Source organism: Lethenteron reissneri, chromosome 61 (assembly GCF_015708825.2).
Source record: "Lethenteron reissneri isolate LAM-NWPU_2019-01 chromosome 61, ASM1570882v1, whole genome shotgun sequence".
Classification (NCBI taxonomy): Eukaryota; Metazoa; Chordata; class Hyperoartia; order Petromyzontiformes; family Petromyzontidae; genus Lethenteron; species Lethenteron reissneri.
In genome coordinates this window covers 328,227-334,240 of record NC_083839.1, presented here as the reverse complement: position 1 = coordinate 334,240, position 6,014 = coordinate 328,227, and the positions used below count along the sequence as shown (strand labels likewise).

General features: G+C 44.6%; 1 protein-coding gene across 1 annotated transcript in view; it reads left to right on the top strand.

Annotated features, from left to right (window-relative positions):
- The first annotated feature begins 748 nt into the window (after positions 1-748).
- Positions 749-6,014, top strand: part of LOC133358210 (villin-1-like) — a 39,116-nt gene continuing 33,850 nt past the window's right edge. The window contains exons 1-2 of the mRNA XM_061576450.1: positions 749-843; positions 1,287-1,354. The gene's annotated coding sequence lies outside the window, so the exon portion shown is untranslated. The remainder of the gene's footprint in view (positions 844-1,286; positions 1,355-6,014) is intronic.

Here is a 6,014-nt window from a genome sequence, read left to right as displayed (position 1 = left end):
AACAAAAAAAAACATGAACAAGAAAACATCTTAAAGTGACTATGTGCAAACAGAAAATCCAAGGAAAGACAGCAAAATATTGCAGAAAAAAATCACCGTACACCAACGCTGTGTGCAAAAATACCAGTGGGATGCAAGTCAAACAACAACAACAGCCACAAGACATCTTAGATTAAGGCCATCAGTCTAACTCTGTACTACAACAAACAAACATGGCTAAACCAAAACACTTTTCGAAATCAACAAAATAAAGCCATAAAAGTCAACCAACAACAACCACAAGACAACTTAGATTAAGGCCATCAGTCTAACTCTGTACTACAACAAACAAAAAATGGCCAAACTAAAAAACGTTTCGAAAATTTTTCGAACTCGCGTTCGCTATGATTCGTAGCGCAGCGTAGCGAGTTCGGACGCGTTCAGACTCAAAGGTGTTTGCAGCAAGACCTGAAGCCACGAATTTCTCGGCGTTGTTGTTTTGCCCCGGCGAAAACGAGCGGCTGATGGGGCAAGACTCGAGGCTTTCTCTCAGGAGGTCTACGAGCCGGACACGAGAAAACCTGACCAGACCAAGTGACAATTCAATTCCCCACGTGTCACCAGACACCCCTGTCGGCTCGTGCGACAGTGTTGCGACCCGGAGTGTACTCCCATGCCCACAGGCATTGTCACACAACGCGCACACCACACACACATACACACACGTGGGGGGTGGTGGGGGGATAGGGGAGGGTGTGTGTGTGTGTGGGCTGAGTTTAAATAACTCAGCTCCGAGCTCAGCCCACAGCGTCTCGAGCGAAAGGTTGAACAAGGAACGAGACGCAGCAGCAGTGCACCGACCAGGTAAGAACGCTGCTGTGCTTACGCGTGGAAGCCTCTTCTTGGTTCTTTCGGTAATGTCATCACGTAGAAGGGAAGTAATACAATAATAAAAATAAAACGTAATAATATAATTCTCACGACGTTTCGGCCACAACGCAAGCAGCCGTCCTCAGGTGAAGAACAGGTCTGTCGGAAAAACAGCTCATTCAGACGGAAAGACAGCTCATTCAGACGCTGTCTTTCCGACAGCCCTGTTCTTCACCTGAGGACGGCTGCTTGCGTTGTGGCCGAAACGTCGTGAGAATTATTTTATGATGTTTTATTTTTATTATTTCCCTTCTACGTGACTTTACCGAAAGAACCAAGAAGATGAACCCGTGAACGCCTGTTAAGAGCTTTATAGATCATCGGATTCATTCACCCCCCCCCCAGTATTAAGTACAGATGCTGGTTCTTGATTTCAGCCGGAACGCTTCCGAAGGCTGTCCCAGAAAGGTATTCCCGAGTGAGAAACTGACATCAGCGAACACAGGTGAGTCGATGTGCCTGCTGTTTCTTTCTTTCTAGATTTGAAGCTTTCGTGACTGCAAGGATTCATACTCTTAGGTTTTTTCGGTAAAGTCACGTGGGTAAAAAAAAATAAAAAAATAGTTATTTTCATTTATTATTATGTTATTTTATTACTATTTTTACCTGCTTTTTTTCGTCCAAATTAAATATGTTCTTAGCACGAGAGTGATTTAGGGGCAATACAATCGCAATAACGCTCGGTCTTTCGTATGGCTGATGTTGATGCGGAGCAACTGACACCTGTAAGATAGGATTACTGTGGATAACTCGTACCCGGCGGCTTTGTGGTCTAGTGGTAGTGCCTTACGCCGGCAATTCTCAACGCCAAAGCAGCAGAATGGATGCGCGGCGTTCCTGGGATAAGCCCGCTCTGTCTTAACAATGGTAACTACGTCACTGATAATGTAGTAATCTTGATTTGTCCTGGAGAAAAATCCGATGAGCTGTCAAGCTCTTTGCCCACCACAAATACCCAGTTAGGGGTCCCGGGGGGGGGGGGTGGAGGTGCTCGGCAGACACCAAACTCGAGCCGTCTACAAGTTGACCAGGCTGTATCTTTTTTTTTCACCAAATGATTTTTAAAAAAAATGTTGGTCGCTGGAATGTTGACGGCCGACTTTGGCGTGACGCCCTTAATCCAGCAGGGGATCAACCACGGCTCCTGCTGATGGATCTTGCTGACTCACAGCAGCGATAGAGAAAGCGAAACGGTGGCTTATTCTTCTTTTGGTTCTTTCGGTAAAGTCACGTAGAATGGAAATAAAAAGATAATAAAAATAAAACGTGATAAAATAATTCTCACGACGTTTCGGCCACAACGCAAGCAGCCGTCCTCAGGTGAAGAACAGGTCTGTCGATAAGACAGCGTCTGAATGACACGTCCTAGGCTTGGAGCGTCTATTTAAGCTGGGAGGGAGGAGGAAGAGCGCCTTGACAAAAGAATTTGCATATCAAGAGGAATTTTAGCATATTTATGGGAAATGCAGACATGCGACGAGTACTACTTGTGAAATGCGTAAGAGGTTTGGCGGGGTGTTTAAAGTCATGTTTTGCCCGTGCATTATGCAGGACCAGCAGCATCAAAGGGAGGGGACAGGGGGAAGCATTAATAAAGGGAAGGAATGTTAATAGTATGTAGCTGCAGCAAATGAAATGGTGGCTATGAGATGTTAACTACCTCGCCAGGTATACAGGAGGTCGTGGCTTCGATCCCGACCCTGACGCCTGCTCTATATTTGGAGTTTGCGTGTCTCTCTCTCTCATCATCACGGTGGCTAGGAGATGTTAACTACCTCGCCAGGTATACAGGAGGTCGTGTGTTCGATCCCGACCCTGACGCCTGCTGCTGTATATTTGGAGTTTGCGTGTCTCTCTCTGTCATCATCACGGTGGCTAGGAGATGTTAACTACCTCGCCAGGTATACAGGAGGTCGTGACTTCGATCCCGAGCCTGACGCCTGCTCTATATTTGGAGTTTGCGTGTCTCTCTCTCATCATCACGGTGGCAAGGAGATGTTAACTACCTCGCCCGGTATGCAGGAGGTCGTGGGTTCGATCCCGACCCTGACGCTTGCTGCTGTATATTTGAAGTTTGCGTGTCTTTCTCTCTCTCATCATCACGGTGGCTAGGAGATGTTAACTACCTCGCCTGGTATACAGGAGGTCGTGGCTTCGATCCCGACCCTGACACCTGCTGCTGTATATTTTGACTTTGCGTGTCACTCTCTCTCTCTCATCATCACGGTGGCTAGAAGATGTTAACTACCTCGCCAGGTATACAGGAGGTCGTGGGTTCGATCCCATCCCTGACGCCTGCTGCTGTATATTTGGAGTTTGCGTCTCTCTCTCTCCCCGTGGTCGCGTGGATTTTTCTCCGGGTCCTCCGATTCCCCCCCCCCCCCTCCACATTTAGAATCAACGTCACGCGTTTTAGAGTCATCTGGCTGATGCTTATGAATTTCCACACGACGACGGTAACGATGAGCCCACTTCGTTGAGCTATCATTTGTCATTGCCGCTGTCGCTTCTGAAAAAGAGAGTGGGGGAGGTGGTGCCCTTACCTGGCAAAATACTCAATAATATTTGGCCGAGTATTACACTGGTCAACAACAAAATAATTTCTGGCCTGGACTTTTGCAGCTGTTCTAGACTAATTTCAGGGTGCTGATTCCAAATCTGATCTCAGATTTTCTCGATCACATCTCATTTTTATGCTATCGGCATACCACATTTTCATTGATTTTACCCGAAATTAACTCTGTCACTTATGAGTGCAAGTTGTTGCGAGTCAGTGACTGTTTTAGTGTTAAAGTATGGTGCTGTATTTTTAGGATAGTGTGTTTGTAATATCATTTTATGTAGATATCCACATTTATATAATATTTTTCTTCCGCAGTTTTTATTGAAAATGCAACATTTGATATCTCAAAAACCTGATGTGATAGACAACATCTGATGCCAGATTTGGAATCAATCATCAACCCAAAATTACTTTTAAACCGTTGGAATACCTTATGTCAGAAAAAGTGTGTTGACCAGTGATATCAACGGTGCAATACTATATGGGCGCGGGGAGTTCACGTATTTCAGTGTTGTACTCCGCTGGTCTTGCCCTTGTTTTCTCTCTCTTCTTCTTCTCCCCCTGGTTGAACGCGGAGCGAATGGAAATTGACGCGGGCCAATCTAGGCCTGGAGTTTTTTTTTGGGGGGGGGGGGGGGGTGAGATCGCGTGAAAATATAAATGTGTCGCTAAACCCGCCACCACCCGACACGGTCAACTAGTAAGGGGTTGTCACGTGAACAGAACGTGGCCAATTCGTCACTAGTACAGCACTAGTGTGTAGTGTATAGTAGTGTATAGTGTAATGTATAGTAGTGTATATTAGTGTATAGTGTAGTGTATTGTAGTGTATAGTGTAGTGTATAGTGTAGCCTTGTATAGTGTAGTGTACAGTGTAGTCGTGTATAGTGTAGTGTATATTAGTGTATAGTATAGTGTATAGTGTAGTGTATAGTGTAGTGTATAGTAGTGTATAGTGTAGTGTATAGTGTAGTGTATAGTAGTGTATAGTGTAGTGTATAGTAGTGTATAGTGTAGTGTATAGTAGTGTATATTAGTGTATAGTGTAGTGTATTGTAGTGTATAGTGTAGTGTATAGTAGTGTATAGTGTAGTGTATAGTAGTGTATATTAGTGTATAGTGTAGTGTATTGTAGTGTATAGTGTAGTGTATAGTAGTGTATAGTAGTGTATAGTGTAGTGTATAGTGTAGTGTGTAGTGTATAGTGTCGTGTATAATAGTGTATAGTGTAGTGTAGTGCATAGTGTAGAGTATAGTGTAGTGCATAGTGTAGAGTATAGTGTAGTGTATAAGTGTATAGTGTAGTGTATAGTGTAGTGTGTAGTGTATAGTGTAGTGTATAGTGTAGTGTATAATAGTGTATAGTGTAGTGTATAGTGTAGTGTATAGTGTAGTGCATAGTGTAGAGTATAGTGTAGTGTATAGTAATTTATAGTGTAGTGTATAGTAGTGTGTAGTGTAGTGTATAATAGTGTATAGTGTAGTGTATAGTGTAGTGTGTAGTGTAGTGTATAGTAGTGTATAGTGTAGTGTATAGTAGTGTATAGTGCAGTGTATAGTGTAGTGTATAGTGTAGTGTATAATAGTGTATAGTGTAGTGTATAGTAGTGTATAGTGTATAATAGTGTACAGTGTAGTGTATAGTAGTGTATAGTGTAGTGTATAGTGTATAGTAGTGTATAGTGTAGTGTATAGTGTAGTGTATAGTGTAGTGTATAGTAGTGTATAGTGTATAATAGTGTATAGTGTAGTGTATAGTAGTGTATAGTGTAGTGTATAGTGTATAATAGTGTATAGTGTAGTGTATAGTGTATAATAGTGTATAGTGTAGTGTATAGTGTAGTGTATAGTGTAGTGTATAGTAATTTATAGTGTAGTGTATAAGTGTATAGTGTAGTGTATAATAGTGTATAGTAGTGTATGTTGGTGTGTGTGTGGTGTTGGTGTTGGTGCGTGTGTGGTGGTGCGTGTGTGGTGGTGCGTGTGTGGTGGTGCGTGTGTGGTGGTGCGTGTGTGGTGGTGCGTGTGTGGTGGTGCGTGTGTGGTGGTGCGTGTGTGGTGTTGGTGGCGTGTGGGTAGTTTTTAATGCGATTCCGCTTGGTGAGCGAATGACAAGGGGCGAGAAATGTGGTCCAGCCTGTTCTCGCGAACATTTCTGGCTCAGTCCGAATTAAATGTTCCATGTGTGTGCGTGCGTGTAGGTGCTCGCCTCCACGAGCGGTGGGGAGCGGTGGTGTAGCGGTTAGCGCGCTTAGCTATGAACCCGGCGACCCGGGTTCGATTCCCGCTCACGGCCAACACCCAGTGACGATTATCTGAACCGGTCCTGGGCCTCCCCTAGGTCGACTCGGCCTCACATGAGTACCTGGTGTGATGTGTAAACATCGCCGCTAGGGAGACAAAGGCGGCCGGGCGTGGTTATGGCCACCCACCCCCTCGTGTACCGTGCCGGCCTTCATAGGTGCTCGCTAACAGCACTTGACCCTACAGTCTGTCAAGGCTATACGGGGGATCTTTATCTTTGGTGTATTTACGGGGAGTG